This window comes from Ursus arctos, unplaced genomic scaffold (assembly GCF_023065955.2).
Source record: "Ursus arctos isolate Adak ecotype North America unplaced genomic scaffold, UrsArc2.0 scaffold_3, whole genome shotgun sequence".
Taxonomy (NCBI): domain Eukaryota; kingdom Metazoa; phylum Chordata; class Mammalia; order Carnivora; family Ursidae; genus Ursus; species Ursus arctos.
This window is the reverse complement of record NW_026622985.1, coordinates 1,320,169-1,338,475: the sequence shown is the minus strand read 5'-3', so window position 1 is coordinate 1,338,475 and position 18,307 is coordinate 1,320,169. Positions and strand designations below refer to the sequence as shown.

The 18,307-nt window shown below is 48.0% G+C and overlaps 1 protein-coding gene and 1 long non-coding RNA gene across 6 annotated transcripts in view; one reads left to right on the top strand and one right to left on the bottom strand.

Moving 5' to 3' along the window:
• EGFR (epidermal growth factor receptor) overlaps positions 1 to 18,307 on the top strand; it is a 204,364-nt gene that overhangs the window by 70,247 nt on the left and 115,810 nt on the right. The window lies entirely within an intron of this gene.
• LOC125281102 (uncharacterized) lies at positions 3,509 to 9,591 on the bottom strand. 2 transcript variants are annotated; one of them, XR_008956367.1, is made up of 2 exons: positions 9,472 to 9,591; positions 3,509 to 7,377 (listed from the first exon to the last, which is right to left on the bottom strand). It is a non-coding gene; the product is annotated as an uncharacterized LOC125281102 (long non-coding RNA). The 2 variants fall into 2 exon arrangements; XR_008956366.1 differs by having other exon boundaries at positions 3,509 to 6,662.

Here is an 18,307-nt window from a genome sequence, read left to right as displayed (position 1 = left end):
TTCACTCGCTGTAGGCCAGGACTATACCAGGTGCCTGGGGAGCTCTCTGGAATACTGCCTCTGGTGACCATAACACAACAATGACAACCATTCGTTCTTACAGGGGCAGGAACACCTACCTGCAGCGTAACAGAGGTGAGACTGGGAGGCACCAAATCTATCCTGAGCTTTAAATTTCTTCTAGGCCAGGGCTGCTGGGGGGCTGCCGGTTGAGTGTCTACCTTCGTCTCTGGTCATGATTCCTGGGTCTTGGGATCAAGTCCTGCATCAGGCTCCTTGCTCAAGCTGTCTCTCTCTCAAATCAATAAATAAAATATTAAATGGTTGGATGGGTAGATAGATAGATAAATTTATTCTAGGCCAAATGGAGACCTCTGGTGGGTCTACCAGTGATAAATAAAAACTGAGGAAAGACCATTCTTCCTGAAAAAAATTACTACTCTTTAACCAAAATTGTGTTTTAAAAATATGTGCACTGATTGGGGGCATCTGGGTGGCTCAGTTGTTGAGCGTCTGCCTTCGGCTCAGGTCCTGAGATTGAGCCCCACGTCAGGCTCCCTGCTCGGCGAGGAGCCTGCTTCTCCCTCTCCCTCTTCCCCGCCCCCTATTTGTGCTCGCTCCCTGTTAAATAAATAAATAAATAAATAAATAAATAAATAAATAAAATCTTTAAAAAAAAATGTGTGCACTGATATAACGCAGCCAGTCATTAACCTTTAAATATGCTGAGGAGTCTGGTGAGATGAACCCCGTGGTGTCCGTATATTGTGTGCACGGGTCGAGGGGCAACATGCTGGGAATGATTGTCCAGGGTCAGTGAGTACCCAGGTTTTCTGAATACAAGAAAGAGGAGAGATTATAATACACAAGTTGGCAAGATTGGGACCCTAAAACGTAGACCACGATAAATGGAACCGAACTCGGGAATTTATTCATAAGAAGGTCAAGGCAAAGCCAGTTGCCGAGATACAGGGTGGAGGAACGCTGGCGTAACAAATGCAAGCAGGGAAAATCATTGGTGAAATAAAAGCCCAAACTATGCAAATAACGAATCATGGAACACTACAACAAAAACTAAGGATATACTGTATGGTGACTAACATAACATAATAAAAAATTATTATTAAAAAATAAAAAATAAAAGCCCGGACTATGATGTTGGAACAAATGACCACAAATGTCATGGCTTAAACAACACAACACACGCTCATCACATTGTTCTGTGCTGTGTTCTTGGGGACTCCGTGGAGTTCTTGGGTTCTCATCTGGAGTTCAGTTCTCCAGGTTCATCCAGGTTGTTGGCAGAACCAGTTCCTTGAGGTGGTAGGACTCAGGCCTGTGCTCATGGAGGCTGCCCGTCTCCATAGCCTGTTCACAGTAGAGCTGTCTGCTTCTGCTCGGCCGAAGTAGTTCCTGCCAGGAACGGCGCCTGATTGAGTCAGGCCCACCCAGGGTATCTCCCTTTTGATTTGGGACCTTAATGACATCATGCAAAATCCCTTCACCTTTGCCATTTGCATGATCACAAGAGTATTATCCATCACACCTTTGGGTCAAGTTACAGTAAGGGATAAGCAAGAGACAAGAAGCCGGACAACCTTATGTAGATCAGAAGTGCTCATTTCCTGAATCATGGAACACTACATCAAAAACTAACATAACATAATAAAAAATTTAAAAAAAAAAAAAAGTGCTCATTTCCAAAGCTGCACTTGGGAGGGGTGTTTGCAAACCATCACGGGCTAGGAGGTGGGGAAGGACTTGGAAAAAGTCACAACAACAGATAAAGGTGGGGAGGGTGTTTTTGTGAGGGAGAATAGAATAGTTGTCTTTAGTATTTGGAGGGCAGTTACTAGGAGGAGGAATTTGATGGGCTGGTGTTCTGGCCTCAGACAGGAGCAATGAGATGTCCTGAGGCTCTCAGTCCAGCCCGATGCCCGCCTGCTGCATTCCTTCCTGGCTCCCCCAGCTCAGTCACTTGTCTGAATTCCAGAGGAGTACAGCCTGTCCAAAATCTTTAGCAATCAGACATGTTGCGGGGAACTCAATAAAATACGGCATTCGGCTTTCTTTGGAACGATCGACTGAAGGGCATGCTCAGATCCAAGAAAGGTATTTCCTTGCCTGTTCCATTTCTCTAGACCCTCAAATGATCGTTTAGCAACAGAAAGTCGGGACAGCAGAAGTCTTCCAAAGTGGACCACGGTCAGCCTGCCTTGAATAGAAACATCTTCACAGGTATTTTATATTTCATCGTGTAATAGACACATGCCAGATTGAAAAAAACGCTGAAGGCCACATTATGAATTGTATTGTGCCCGAGATATGAGAGAGCTGACGTGTCCTTGCTCTCTTTCCACCACATTCTTGCAAATCCTTTCAATATTACAAAAACCCAAGTCATTCCATATTCCTGAGGTCTGCTGACTGCATCTGTGTTTTCCATGGGTTTCTGTATGATGGAGTGGAAAACACCTGGGCTCCGGGGTCAGAGGGGCACTGGCTTGAAATCCCAGGTCTGCCCTATGCTCCTGGGCCCCTAGACTTCTCTCCATCTTAGCCCATTTTATTCTCTATAAAGTGGTGGTGATTCTTATCTCTAAAGGAACAGAAGAATACAGTACGTAGTTGGTGCCTCAAAAGTAACATTTCTCCTACTTTCAGAAAAATTACATCGGAGGTAACTGGACAAGAATCCCTGAACATTTAGAAATTTAGTTTTAGCCATATCATAAAGTCAGTGGTATGAAAATCTCCTAATAAGATGTGCTGAGCACCAGGCAGAGCAGAGAACTGACATGCAAGGTGTGTTTCTGTCTACCGGCTCGATACTGGGTTCTTTATACATCGTATGTTTTAATTCTGTCAAATAACTTTTTAGTCCAAAAATAAGGAAATAGGGGTTCATCATGGCCCCAAGAGACAGTGGGGATGCAGAAGGCAAGCTCATGTGTATTTAGCTTCGTGTCTCGTCTGGTAAACGTGCTGCCCTGATTTGACAATACTCGTGATTTGTGTTGGAGCATTACCGAAGCAGGAGACCCTCTTCCACTAATAACTTCTGTGTTCTCGTCCATAGGTTAAAACCGCTATTAATAGTACTGTGATAGCTGCTGTTTGTCAAATGCTTACCATGTGCCAGGCCCTGCGCTAAGTAGTTGTTACGAATTCTGCCATTTCTATACTGTGTCACAATTTCCCTGCATGATCCCCCCTTTTACAGTTGAGGGAAGTGAATCTCAGAGAGTAGTTTGCCCAGGTTCACACAGCTGGTCAGTACAGACTCCAGGGGCTTCCAACATAGAGCACTCTTTTTTTTTTTTTTTTAAGATTTTATTAGTTTATTTGAGACAGAACATAAGCAGGGGGAGGGACAGAAGGAGAGGCAAACCCCCGGCTGAGCAGGGAGCCTGACTTGGGATTCGATCCCCGGACGCCAGGATCATGACCTGAGCCAAAGGCAGACGCTTCACCAGCTGAGCACCCAGGCGCCCCACCCAGAACACAGTTTTTTTTTTTTTAAGATTTTCTTTATTTATTTGGCAGACACAGCGAGCCAGAGAGGAAACACAAGCATGGGGAGTGGGAGAGGAAGAAGCAGGCTTCCCGCTGAGCAGGGAGCCCGATGAGGGGCTCAATCCCAGGACTCTGGGATCACACCCTGAGCCGAAGGCAGACGCATAACAACTGAGCCACCCAGGCACCCCCACCCAGAACACTCTTAATGCCTTAAAACCATAATGACAGTTTGTAAGATTTACAAAAAAAAAAAAAAAAAAAAAAAAAAAAAAAAAAAAAACCTGTGGCAATCCAAAAAAAGTGAGATTATTTTGCTCCCTCGGAGGAGAAGAGAGCGCTGGAAAGACTATCACTGGAGTATGGGAAAAAATGAAGCTGTGGGCTTTTCTGCGAGCCAGCTCTTTCCTGGCAGCCTCTCGGAATCAAACCGTCTATCGCAGCTTGCTGGTTTCATCGGAGGTGCATGGTGACTTTGTCCTTTCGCGCTTTCATCTCTCTCCCCTTCCTTTTGCCCGCCCACCCCGCTGCTCGAGGTCCCGGGGCGAGCCCCCCAGGAGAGGCAAGGCGGCCAGAGCTCCCGCTCCTGCCTGGCAGGCGGAGGACGAGGGCAGCCCCGCAGCTGTGGACGCCAGGGCAGCTGGCAGGCCGAGCGGGAGGGACGTGTGGGATGTGGGGCTTTGACGGCCCATGAGAGAACAGAATTTTTTGTTTTCTTTTTGTTTCCCCTTCTAAGGCATGAATCAGTCTCTCCCTGCCCCTCTCTCTCTCCACCTCCTGTTGCAGGCTTGCGTTCTTTGTATGCGAGACTATCCTAATATTTCTCTTTTCTTCAGGCAGGAAACGAGAGACCCATTTTTTTTTGAGGCATTCAGGAAGTCGTCCAGAGTTATAATGGCCCATTATCTAATGGTCAGAGTTTACTTAGGCTTTCACTACTTCCACTGCCCACTTGAAACAAGGAAAAATATTTCCCCCACCGCCGTGAGAGTGCTATTCACATCTGACCACAAACGCTCCGCCGCTGTGCCCGCGAGAACTCTAAGTCAGCAAAGCTGCTGTTTTGTACCCAGCACAATTCTTGTTAACACTATTCTATATTCTTTTCAAGACATTTCTCAATTGTTTGTTTATAAATCTGGGCTCTGAACATGCACTCACAATCCCTTTAAACCCAGCATTTCTTCGCGTCAGCACCAGCGAGGGCACTTACTAAAAATGCATATTCTTAGGCTCTGCCTGGTGCCTACTGACTGCGATTGTTGGCGGGTAGATCTCAGAGACGCCTGTGCTGGGAGTCTGATTCTGTGCGACCAGCATAGGAAGAGCCATGGCTTTAACAAAAAGTGCCTTGCCCCAGAAGCATATAAAGCATTTAAAAGGTATGGCAAAATGTGTTTTATTAGTACCGACGGGGGAAAAAAAAACACCGGTGACTTTTACTAGGAGAATTCAGAACAAGATCAGACTTTGAAGGAGAAATAGGATAGTGGCATTTTCTCACATGCTTTTGTGATGTTGTGATGAATTAGCAGCTTTCCCATTGGGTTTGCTAGCACGTGGACACCCTCTCCCGGTGGAGACCCGGCCCGGCCAGGCTGTCCTCAGGAGGCAGGAAGGCTGCGCATGACTCATAGCTTACAGGAACTTGTGCAGGTGAGCGGAGAACATTCCAGTACGTGGTGTGCACGGCCTCCCCTCCCTCTCAGCTCCTCCCTCCCTGTGTGGCAGGCCACGGAAGAAAGAAGCTGAGAGTCGTGGTTCTCTTCTTAATCACGTAATCAGAAAGAGGAAAAGGTACATCAGGGGAAGGTGGTAAATGGAAATAGCGATCTCCTTCCGTCCTCAAACCTCGATGTGATGTAGGAGAGTACAAAGCTCTTCTCTTCCGCATCCCTGGCACCTGCCCCTTCCTCTCTCACCTGGCTAGGCAGCCCCGCAAAGCCTGAGGACGGGGTGGTCACCTCCAAGAAGAAGAAAACCTTTCCCAGGCTCTGCACTCCAAGCCCCCTGCCCCTACTCTGAAGATGGGATCCAATCAGGCGAGGCCCCCTTTGGCACAAAGGACCCCCGTGACGGAGCTTGAGACCGAGTCTCTGAAGCCACAGATGCAGGAACTGTCCCAGGACTCCGTCGTGAGTCAGGGCTCAGGTGCATGGGCACGTCGCCCCACAGCCTACAGTGTCCCAGGTGCCGCTCTCCCTGAGCAGCCCTGGTCACACTGCTGGTTGTCGGGATTACACAGGCGTAATTTCAGAGTCATTTTCAAGTCAACCAGCAGGCATCTGCACTCGCAAATTAAATGCCTGACACATGATTTTGCTAAGGTAATAGTTCATTACACTACAAATTACAGGGGTGCGCCTGGGGCACGTGGCCTTCACGGTCATCTGACTTCCCTGTGATTACCAGGGGCGGCCTTCCTGTCCCGTCAGCCCTGATGAAAGCCGCCTTCATCCTGCTAATGGGGACCTGGCTGCATTAGGAACCCCATTTCTTTCATGCTGACATTGTTTTTGGAATGAAAGGCCTTTGCCAATTAACTAAAATGTTGTGTGTCTCACCCCGTACCTTTGCCTGTGAAGACGTCATCATCGAGCCCTGCTGTTCGCCAGCGTGCCTAGCTGTCCTCCACTCCTCCGCTTTCCTTCCTCTTCCACTCCCTCCATTTTTTTTTCCTGCCTCCATTTATTTATTCACTTGGCTGTGTTTTAATAACACGACACGAAAACACCTGCTCTTGGGGAAAAGTGCACTGGCGGCAGGAAGTTGGAAAGTTAGAGGGTGAACAGCGAGAACCATGCTTTCAGCCGCCCTCAGATCCTGCCGACTCCATCAGGGGCTTGGAGGTGTCCTTCCAGAATTTGTCCTCTGTGCTTTACATACAGACGTGTACAAATGTAGTGTAGGTTTTGTTCATATTTGTATAGAAATGGGTATCATTTTGCCTTTTTTGTCTTTTAACTGAACTTCATCGTGCCTGAGAGCTTTCCCGATTGCCGCAGGGACGAGACGGCCTCACCGGTGTGGCGTTCCTCGACCTCGGTGTGGCCGGCCACTGCTGCTGGCCTGTGCTCTGGAGCTGCAGTGACCGTGTGTACACTGGCCTCTCTTGTGCGCATCCGCAGTGGTTTTCCAGAAGAGATCTGGAAGAAGACGGGCCACAAATGGATTTTTCAATAATTTTTTTAAAAATTTCACTTACAGAAGTCATAATACACATCCAGGGCCCCAAATCATTAACCTTATTTTTTCTTGCATCATCTATCCTTTGATTTCTGAAATATTTAAAAGCCTAATTATGTCCCAGCTAAGAAATCTTGTCATTTCACCACTCTGGACTTCACCGTGCGTCTCTGAAAACACGGATTTTTCTTGTGTAATCGAATGTCATCATCACACCTAAAAACTGAACCACCGATCTTTTGTTATCTAACAACCAGTCTCGTTGGCATTTCTCCAGTTGTCTTTAAAAATGTCTTTTTACTGGTAGATTGTTGGAACCCTGATGCCAAAATTGGGCCCACACCTGCCTTCCATTATCATCTCTAATCCTCACGCCGGATCCGCCCCTTCCCAGGGCGTGTGGGTGACTGTGGGGACCGTGCTCGGTGCATCTGTGCTGGGAAATACCCCACCTGCTGCACTTGCCTCTCGCGCTCGCCTCCAGCTCGCTAGGCGGTCTTGTCTGCCCGTGTCAGCACGAGCTGCTCAGGGGCTTGAGGAGACGCAAGGTCAGCTTCCCAGGCTGACTTCTTCCTGGGTGATACGCTCGCCTTCGTCCTGCACCAGGGGCTACGTGTGTTTGTAGTTCGATACGAATGTCTGTTTTTTAAGGGAAGACTTCAGGTGATCTGCAAGCTGCACGGGAGTGCAGAGGGGTGAGGGGACAGACTGAGACGCACAGCCAAGCCACCCCATCTCGAGGCCCGTGCTCTCTGCTGCCCCTCAAGGAGCGCTTTCTTCACTGCCTTTTTCCAGCTTCCCAGGAAATAGCCGTAGGATGTAGGATTCAGATACAGCAATTAAATAGAAGATAAAACATAACATAGAAGCATCTAACAGAGTGGAAAATGCGTGATTTACTAAAACCACCAATCTTACAACTTGAAGAAAGATTCACCAAATTTTTGAGAAGTGCACACATTAAGCCCTAATTGAAAAAGTCAAACCTCAACCCAGACATACGGCCGGAGTACCGAGGAACGACAAGCCGCGTATGTTGAGGGAGTAATACGCTGCCATTCGGATTTTTAAAATACTGAGTGGAGCTTATCTTTTTCTGTCTTTCTTTTAAAGACGACCATCTTGGCCTAAAGGCACGAGGCCAGTAAAAGGTAAAACTTTATCTGCCCGAAGCAGTAACTCTTATTTGTAGAAGAAATCTCATTTTAACTCTGAAGGACAGAAAATGCATTCTGGTTTTCAAGGACCTAACCTCTAGTTGTGTATTTTATAAAAGACAAACTATACTTTTATAGATGAGTTTTTTGTTCTGTGGACTTTGTTTTTACCAGACATGTGATCTCCTGGATGTGGGGTGTCGTGCTGGACACTGCTCCTTTGACGATGGTCTCGTTAGACCGTCTCAGCGGCACGGCTAGAGGGGCTCCATCCCTGTTGCCCGAGATCCCCAGGCTGCTAACTAATAGAGCCAATATTTTAACCCCAGTTTCTAAGTTAAAGATTAGTGTCCTTTCCACAGGATCAAGCTTTAAAGCTCTCAACTCTGCAAAGTGGGTCCTTCGAATTAAAGGGATCAGCAATATCTAGAAAAAAGAGCTCTGATAATAGAATATTATAATGAGTCTCCTGTCTATAGTTATGGGGTCCAAAGTGATGAGAGCTGCCATCTTGCAAGATTCTGGTGGTCGTGGTTCCTCATGCAAAGAAGTATGTGGGTTGAAAAGCTAGCAGCAGTTCAGGGTAAAGACATGAAGGGTCGCCTGGCAAGAGCCCACGGTCAGCTGTCGTCCTCTCCAGCTCCCTCTAACACACACCTCTGATCATCACCTGCTGGAGAGCAGGGCGGAGGAGAGTGGAGTGATTCAGGAAATGCCAGCTGGGGCGCCTGGGGTGGCTCAGACGGTGAAGCGTCTGGCTTCTGCTCAGGTCATGATCTCAGGGTCCTGGGATCAAGCCCCGCATTGGGCTCCCTGCTCAGTGGGGAGTCTGCTTCTCCCTCTGCCTTTCGCTCCCCCTGCTTGTGCGCTCTCTCTCTCTCTCAAATGAATAAATAAAATCTTTCAAAAATAAATTTTTTTTTAATTTTTAAAAAATGCCAAAGCTGCCAGTCAAGGAAGCCCGTACTGTGTTTTAGACTCTGGCCCTGACCAGTGGCGAGCCACAGTCCGTGAACTCGAACCACGGCCGGCAGAGCTTGCCTCAGAGAAGGCCCGTCTCCCCCTGAAGAGCGGCTTGCTGGTGGCAGGACCCTGCCCTAATTCGGTGAGCGCCCACGGTAGAGGTGTGGCAAAGCCGTGTGTACCAGCGTGAAGCCTTCCTAAACTCCAAGCCGCCTCTGTTCTCCCGTCGTGCCTGACTCCGAGGTGCTGAGGGCAGAACGGGCTGTAACACAATATTGTGGGGAAGATTTTGTAAATCGCCCCTTGCTTCCCTTTGATTTGGCCCAGCAATTCAGTTAGATGCTGAGTCCTGCAGATGTGTTTGAGGAGGACAGGAAATGCCCCAGAGGGTGAGATTAGGTGGCTCCCGTCAGGCCGAGCGTTGCCGTAATTACTGCAGCCAGATCTGCATCAGGAGGCTTAGCTGCAGCCCGTTTGGAGCCCGCGGTGCAGTGCGCCACAAATCGTGCTCCCATCTCCATAGTGTAGCGCTCTTGCAAAGCCATAGGAGACCCCCGGCCCCCCACCCTGAAATTTTATCCACCCCCGTAAATGCGGCAAGTAAGCGGGTCCTGGTTTTCATCCCCAGAACTGCCTTTTCGATACTTACTATAGAAGAATCGGTTTGGAAGAGAGCGTTTGAGTTTTGTACCCCTTGAAGTATCTTCATGGAATCACGTCTACGTACCTTTTTCCCCAGTTCAAACCTGCTGAGCTATCAGATGTCACCTGGCACGGTGACGAGCAGATGGGTGTCATTTCTGCGCAGGGCTAATTACAGCTGCCTGCCCTGGCGTCAGCCACTGGGCAGGGCCAGCTGGCCTGGCGGCTCCGGCGGCTTGCAGGTAACACGTGCGTGTCCGATGATGTTGCTAGAGATCTGTGCATTCCGAGACTGGGTTAGACACGCTAGGGGCTTGGAGGCTTCTGCTGCTAGCAGTTATGCGATTGACCAGAGTGTTGAGTTCTAGCCCAGAAACCCATATGGACAGAGTTTACTCGGTTGGTTACCGGAACGCGTCCTCCCCTTCCTACTTGCCCAACATTTTCACATGGGCCTCTTCATTTTAATCAAAAGATTCCAAACTTAAATGGGACCTTGACAAATCATGTAGCCTGTGCCTTGATGTCCTCAACTGACAGTCTAGGGAGAGAAGGTGAAGTAGACGGTCTAAGGGGACCCTTCCAACGCACGGCGTGAGCTACTTACGCGGGGATCAGGCCAGTGGTGCCCTTTTGTCCACAGCGCTGCCTTACGACACATTTGATCTTCTCTTTGAGTTCTACGCTCCGTGTTTGAAATGATAGGAACCCTGTTTCTGTGCTTTGTCGGTGGAACGGCTTCTGTGTGGGTGATTGTGTCTGTCGTACTTACTCCTCTTGGTTTTGGAATCGCTGGCCGACCAACTTATAACCAGAATTGGGAACAGGCCGTTAGTAACAAATCACACAGGTGGCCGAACCCATACACGCTTCCCACTGCTTCTTTCCAGGTCTGAGTCCTAGTTAATGATAAACAAAACCAGAGCACTTCTCACCTGATTGTGAGGCACCTGTCCCGACTTTTCCTTGTCCTTTCATGATATTACACAAGTTTCTATTCTGGAAACAGTAATTTCTACCCATACCTGTGCACAATCAATGGTGAAGAAGTGATTTTTTTTGAGGAGGGAACTGCATTCACACCCACTCCAATTCTGATGGAGACTTTCTGCCAGAGACTGGGGGTTTTGTGTATGTAGGGTTTTTGTTTGCTTTTGTTTGTTTTGTTTTAACATATGAGAGTTTTCTTAATTTAGGGGCATGAAGAAATCTGTGTCTGTTATCGAGGCACCAAGTTCTCTAAGTGTTCACAGGCAGTGTGGTTTAGGGCTTCTCGTGGGCGTCAGTCTACCCGTGGTGGCAGCCGTGGGTGTTCCTGCTGGTGTCACTGTTCCTGGAAGCCCGGAGAGTCGCTGAGGAAGCAGGGGAGTGTGGAGGTGCCGACGGACATGGGGCAGTTGGCTCCATGAAACATCCGTTACACTGCAGATGATGGCAAAACCGTACGTGGGACAGGAAGTGCAGCCACCAAGACCTACCAATACAGCCCGTGGGAGGCGTGTATCACACACACACACACACACACACACACACACACACGAGTGCAACTTCTGTACAGATCTCTGCACAGGCTCATTGCAGTGACGTTTTCCCCATTACTAAGGAAAGTTTGTTTTCAAGAAGGGCTGCTGGACAGAATGACATCTGGTGATAACATTTATTCATTTGGAAATTAATCTTACAACGAGTTTCCATTGACTGCTGAGGAGAAAATGAACTGGCCTAAGCGGCGTCCAGCTCCTTCCTCTCAGGAGAGAGAGCTCGCGGCCGGTCATGAGAGGCAGTTGCCTCGTTGCAGTGCCAGGTCTGGGAGGTTTGCACAGCGCTCTTCCTGAGCATGGCGACAGCGCCTCGTAGGCGTGGGCCCCCGGCTCTCGAGGTGATCGTGTGGGGGCAGGCTGGCCAGTCGTGTCAGGAGGTCTGGTCATAAAGACGTTTCCAAAGATCTAGGTTTTGGGCAGCCAAAGCCAAGTGCTTAGAGAATCCTTAAGTTGGAGGCCCCTGTCTAGGTCCTAGTTTTCTACTAAGAGCCCATAGGAAATAGGGAAAGGAATGTGCTACAGAACATTCCAGCAATTCCCTACGAACTTCGTCTTTCACGTGCGCTGGACCCTCCAAGGCTGCGAATCTGCGCCATCGTCTCGGATCTGGTGTGGAGGCCGGGTGAAGAGACGTCATTCACAGTGCCGCAGCCGTATTTTTGGCCGTCGTAATGGCTCTGGCGTTATATTTTCATGTGTGTTTGTCCTACAGGCTCTAGACAGACCCTGCTCTTTGGCAGACGAGGCAGATGTCTTTGGGGTATTAGAAAGGCTCGGATGAATTCAGTAGAAGCATTTTGGACCATTCAAAACCAAGACCAGTAGTAATGCAAATTCATGGACTCTAACTTGAAGAAAAGCAAAAGAAACAGAGTTTTGGGGGGATGTCCAGACTTGGGAAACTGCTTTGCAGACTTTGGAAGACACGGGGAGGGGGCTTCTTCCTGAGTCATTTGTCTACTCTCCTATCTCAAGCGAAGACTCCAGTAATTTGGAATTGCCCTTTTCCAGGTGAAATGCCTTGCAAGTATGAACAAGAAGATAGTATTTCCTTGAGGACACTGACTTGGTCTTCTTAGTCTTTTATAACTGTCCCGGTGCCCGGACTCACAGCGTTGATGGCGTGGTCTCTTGAGACCGTGTCTGTACCCTCGAACGCTCACTGCAGTTCATGGTGCATACACTTGGGAAATGCTGAGGGAGTGAACTTGTGACCTTGGAAAAAGAGTTATTTCCAGCTAAACAGGAAAATCAGGGGCGAATGCAGGTTGGCCTGGAGCTGTATCTACAGGTAATACTGATAAGGGAAGCATTTCTGGAAGATTTGGCTGAATCGATGTCACAGAGATAGGAGAAAATTGTATTTTAGAACTGCAGTTTGTGTTTTCCTTTACTTTTGACTCAGTCAGCCCTGAAGTCATCTTGTGAGGACCGAATGTTTTACTTTTCAGTTCCACGTGGCCTTACAGAGCCGACCGCGGCTTTGAGGAAAGGGTCTTGTTTGGTTCCCTGGGCGGCCGGTCGTGCCGTCTGCTCCCTGTTACCAGCTTCTGGCAGGTGCCTTCTCTTCTCCGTGTGACATCTCGGACATTCTAGTTGTCTCCACAAGCAGGGCAGATTTCCCGACAGAGGAATCCGCCCCAAACAACTAGCTCTCTGGGGTCCCTATCAAATGCGTCCCCGCGCCTCGCACCAAGCATCTCTGCTGGGCACCCAGACGCTCCGCCGTGTCCAGTGTCGAGCGCGTCCCCTGGGAAAACAAAGCGAGGTGGAGAGCCGTCCCAGGTTGGCCTCAGATCCCGGAGGAGACAGCCGGGCGGCCGCAGCACTGGGAAACCCTTCCCCACAGGCTCAGCCCAGGGTGCGACCTAGCGCCAGCAGTCTTATCGCTTGGCTCTCTTATCTCTGGCTTTTATTTCAACAAATAAAAGAGAAAAAAATGACGTGTGTCTTAAAGGGAAGCCCTGACCCAGAGGAGGCTTCCCTCAGAAGCTAATGACGGTCAGGCTGCTGGGCCTGTCTCGTGCGGGCACACCTCGGGTCCTGCGCCCACCCCCTACGCACGGCTCAGCACTGCTTCCGGAGGCCCCCACCCTCACTTACAGCTTCAGCCCTGAGCACACGGAGCCACCCCGTAGGGGAGCTTACCTTTCGTCAGAGCTGCTCAGTTTTCCCTCCGCCATGCAAAATCCAAAAGGTCACATCCCCTAACCTTTCTAAAACACAATTTCCTTTTCTCTAAAGTACAGAAATCATGAGATAGTTGTGAGGGTTCAGTGAGGAAAGCTGCCCCATGATACACGCCGGATAGGGTTAGTGGCCGTTACTGTTATTATTAGTGTCCTCTGTCTCCAGCAGGCATGCCATAGAGGAGTCACTTCAGCGGTGCCGTGGTTGGTGCTGTGGTCGGCCCTGTCGTCCGGCAGAGACAGCCCTGCTTCCACCAACCATTGCCCTGCTCTGTGCAGCTGTGGGAGTTTAGGCCAGTGTAGGCTCAGCGCCTCAGTTTCCTGATTTGTGCAAGGAGAATGAATACCTGATATCAAAGGATCACACACACACACACAGGGGGTGCCTGGGTGGCTCAGTCGGTGAAGTGTCTGCCTTCGGCTCGGGTCATGATCCCGGGGTCCTGGGATCGCGTCCCACATCCGGCTCCCTGCTCAGCGGGGAGCCTGCTTCTCCCTCTCCCTCTGCCTCTCCCCCTGCTTGTGCTCTCTCTCTCTCTCTCTCTCATAAATAAATAAATCCTAAAAAAAAGAGAGAAACACAAGGTAAAATAATATTTACTAGTCAAGAGGGAGAAAGTGAAACTCATTTCTGTCCACTTTTTACAGAAGGAAACACGGACATTCAGCTTGAGGCGAGTAAAGTACAAACGTGAATCCCAGGACCCAGCTCAGCCTTTCCCCTCACTCACACTGATACACAGCCTCAAATATTTTTCAGCGTCCTTTTTTCAAACTTAGTCTCACATGATCTATTAGCAGGAAATGATCCTAGTTGTGCAGCTTACCTCCAAGGGACCAAGGATAAATGTGACACAAACCTACCAGTGTCTGAGAAGCAATCTCCAGGTGGGGAAACCAAGTCACAGGAACAGTGCCCAGAGCATGCATGCTGGTGTGCAGTGGGGCACCGTGCAGAAACGATACCTTACATGCGCCTCCGTCTTCACAGTTAAAGTACACGTACACACGCCGAGTTCATCTTGCTTGGAGCCTACGATAATATCCAGCAGGCGGGAGCCTCAGCATCAGCTCTTAGGACGGAAGCAGGTAGAACGCACACGGAAGTCGGGCAAATGAGCGTGCACCAGAAACTCCTTTTCCCTTGGCCAACCCTTAGTTCAGTGGTTCTCAGCTCCCACTGGCCGTTGGAAGCTCTGAAGAGCTTTCAAACGCCAATGCCTACCCCAGAGTGATTAATTCAGACTCTGCAAATAGTATTTTTTAAAAGCCCTCCAGTGCCTTAGTATGACTTACTGAACATCTGACCCAAAAGGCAGTTGACAAGTTTTTCCCTTCAGTTTTCTTGTTTGTGTACGGAAGTTCCCCACCCGTGTCTTCTCGGTTTGGCACCTCCTGGTTCCAGTTCAGAGCAGTGCTGGCTCTGCCAGTCAGATTCCAACGTATGACAACTTCCTAGAAAAGCGAAGTGGGATTTGTCTCTCCACCACGTGTTAAAGTGAATTTGTGCATTAGGAAGTTTCTTCTTACTGATGGCAGTTGTCTGGTTATCGTACAACAGTTCTGTTTCTGACCAGTTTACAGTTACATTGGATTAAAGACCTGTGTTGGCACCTCCTGAGTTACCGTCAGCGACGGCTGGTTACTAGAGGATTCATTCGCTCATTCACGCATGTATTCCGTAAGCATCTCTGGGTGTCCATGAAGAACCTATTGACTGTTGGGCCCCTCTGGGCGTGTAGACCTGAGGTAGGCTTAACCTGCCTGCTCCTTCCCCCCATTGGGACAGTCCTATGAGGACACAACCCGTTGTTAGTGTAAGTGGATTTAATACATCTCTTGGTATCACGACAAGCCCTGTTCTTAGCTCCCTTGTTTGTTGACCTGAACTTTACCTTTTGGGTTCACTTTCCTCGGATATGAAATTTCAATATTAATAGATGCTACTGGCTGGGTCCTTAACCTATTCTGCAACAAATTACTTATCTTCAGCTCGTTTGTGCCTCCCCACTTTGCTTCCACACGTGTGACGCCCAGAGGGATGGATGGTACTTCGTAGCTCTCACATGGGCTGTCCAGACAGGGGCTCACCTCCTCACCCTTGAGGCTTCTCACTCAATACTCAGGAGGGTGACTCTTTGAGAACCTCAAAGATCTTCAACTCCAAATCGCTTTTTATGCCTACTCCCAGGACATTGGAGCTGTTTTACTTCAGAAATCTTAAAGCTTAATATCACAAGCCCAAAATTAATACTACCATTAAAAAAAAATTGCTAGGGTTGCACAAACACGTACTTCATTTTTTCATGGTGAAGCTCTTGTCCCTTTATCTAAGGATGTGTTCCCTTAAATTCTAGCCTTGAAGCCTTCGTTCTGTCTTCATCATCTCTTCAGATGGCTTCCAGCGCAACCCTCTGTCTTGGTTTGGGACCAAAGGACCCAAAGCCTATATGCGTGTAACTTACCATCATAGTGGATTCGAAGTCAGTTGTCTGTCGGAAGGTCAGCCGTGCGCCTTGGTGTTCTCAGGACACTCTTTCCTTTTCTGTAGGTACACCGTGTGTTGGCTGTGTTAGCAGGACTGGCTGAGGGCTGCCCTGTGGTGTTAGGCTAAGAGAGATTTGGACAAGCTGATGAGACATGTTCAGTTCTTCTGTGTCCAACCTTCCAAGCATCCTGATAATTACTGTCATTGCTTCTGCAATTAGAAGCTCTTTTTCTTTCTGTTAATTTACATAAAGCTCACTTTGCAAATTCTTGACAGAATGAAGACTTTAAACTTGTAGTTGAGATGGTTTTCCATTTATATTGACCAAAGTACTCGGTAACAATTACAGATCCTGTAAAATGTACCCACGTGTATTGAAATTTGTTTTAGAGTTAACTGCGAGGCACCAGTGGACTAAAGTCTGAATGCGTGTAATGGAAATAAGAGATCTTTGCAATTCATGCTTCGTGTTTTCTGCTCCTGTATAAAAATTATACCAAGCAATGGAATTAGATAGCAGAGATCACCTGTTACTTAAAAACAACAAATTCTATGTATGGCTCTTTAACCTCCAGGAACATAACGAAGCATTGTGATCTCAGGGACCAGGAAACCAAACTGTTTTTTCCGCCCTGACATAAATTTCTGCTCTAATGGGTGTTCCAGGCCAAGCTGCGCCTGATGAAACTTCCACTTTCACATTCGTCATGTAGAAGTGTTTGGTTCCCTAGGAAAAGAAAGCTCTCTCTCCCTTACACTGGTGACGGAGTCTGCACACATTGTCCTCCCCTGTCCGCTGCAGTGCGGCTTGGGAGTCAGGCAGAGCGCTGGGGTGGCGGTGTTCCTTGATCGCTCCCTTCCCCAAGTTCCTGGAGGCTCTGCCTGGATCAGATGTTAACCAGGCCCGTGTGAAGGATCTCATGGAATGGAATGGCCGTAAGGTAAACTCATTACCCTTGCTCCTCACCAATCCCCAGGCGCAGGTTACTAGCTTCTTTAGACTGATGAGGGAATTGTGACCTATCCAAGGCCAGGGCGCCTGTGCTCTCTCTGACGCCTCAATTCCTGGTTCTAGAACTTAAGCTTACAAAGGCTGTTTTCAAAATGCAGGTTTCTGTGCCGCAGCCCCACAGACAGAACCAGAGCCTCTGCAGTGAGGGGCAAGAACGGTGTTTCTCACAAGCCCCCTGGTGAATCTGACGACACTCTGGAAGCACTTTCCTAGGTCCTACCATGCAGAATGCAGAGCTCCAGCCTCCTTGCTCCGGGCCCGGGCCCTGAGTGTTCTCAGATCCACGGGGGACGTGGGGACAACACTGTCGCCGCAGGGATGGGTTCCGCTGACAAAGCCTCCCCCTCAAACATTTAGCCAGTTTTGTTTTCATAAAACAACAAAACAAAACTGTAACCAACCTAAATATCTCGCCGGGTATGTCACCCACATTCAGCCCGAGGGGATTTACTGTACAGTGGATGAAATTGAAGCCCCTTCGAAGCCCTCCGTGGTCCTAGCAGTGTGCTGACAGGTCTTATACTGTATGAAATTTGCGTAAGGAAAACATTTTGTCAAGTTTTTGTGATTTCTCGTTCCAGTATTCGCTCTCACTTTGTTCCTAATTTTGTATGCATCAGCCCCAGGACCCACAAACCCTGTGTCCACTCTGCAGTCACCAGGGGATCCTGCACAGTGGGAAACACATTGAGACCGAGGACAGGTGCCCAGCGAGCCGTGTCCAACATGCATCTTGTACTTGCCCCACAGTCTCCACAGGACAGTTCTATTTGTGAAAAAAATATGAATTTCTGTGCATCTAAGTGTCTCTAAAAATTATATATCTTTTGTCTCCTATCCATCTGTACTCTTTATCTCCCCAAACTCTTTTAAAAATGATATTTATTATTTTTCCCTATTAAAAAAAGCATAGATTCTTTTTCATAGGAAGTTTGAAAAATAATTAGAAATATAATGATGAAAAATTCTCAGGTCAATAGCAGCAACTACTGCTAACATATATAAAATTAGCGTTTCTTCCAATATAGACCCCAAAATTGCCCTTTGCACTGATGGTATAGGTGCTGGAAAAAAGTCTTCTAAATTTAGGTTCTGTTTGGTTTCAGACCATGGAGAGAGGGGAAAAAATAAGGATGTTGGTAGACTTAGCAGCAGCTGGGAGCTCATTGCTTTTTCGTTATGTAAATAGCTCATGTTTCTCTGAATAACCAATTTGTTGTCAAATGGAGGACATGGGCACTCCTACTCACCTACTGTGAGTGCCCTGGCTTGACAATGCATTTCTAAAGACCAAAAAACATGCATAACCTTCCAGTAACTTTAGATTATGTACATAATGGTTAAGTATATAACTGTATATGATATAATACTCCCAGCCAGTAAAAAATACGTAAATATTAAAATAAAAACCTTTGTAATATAGTAAATGAAAAAAGGCAAGTCTCAATGAGTATATGTAGTCAAATCCCATTTTTTGTAAATAAATTCACCTACCTGCCATGTATATATAGAAAAAAAATTCTGAAAATATAACTACCATATAAATATTGTTGGTTGTTTTGTCTTTTCTGTTTGCTTATCTGTAATCCCAGTCTGCTTCAAAGAACATGTTC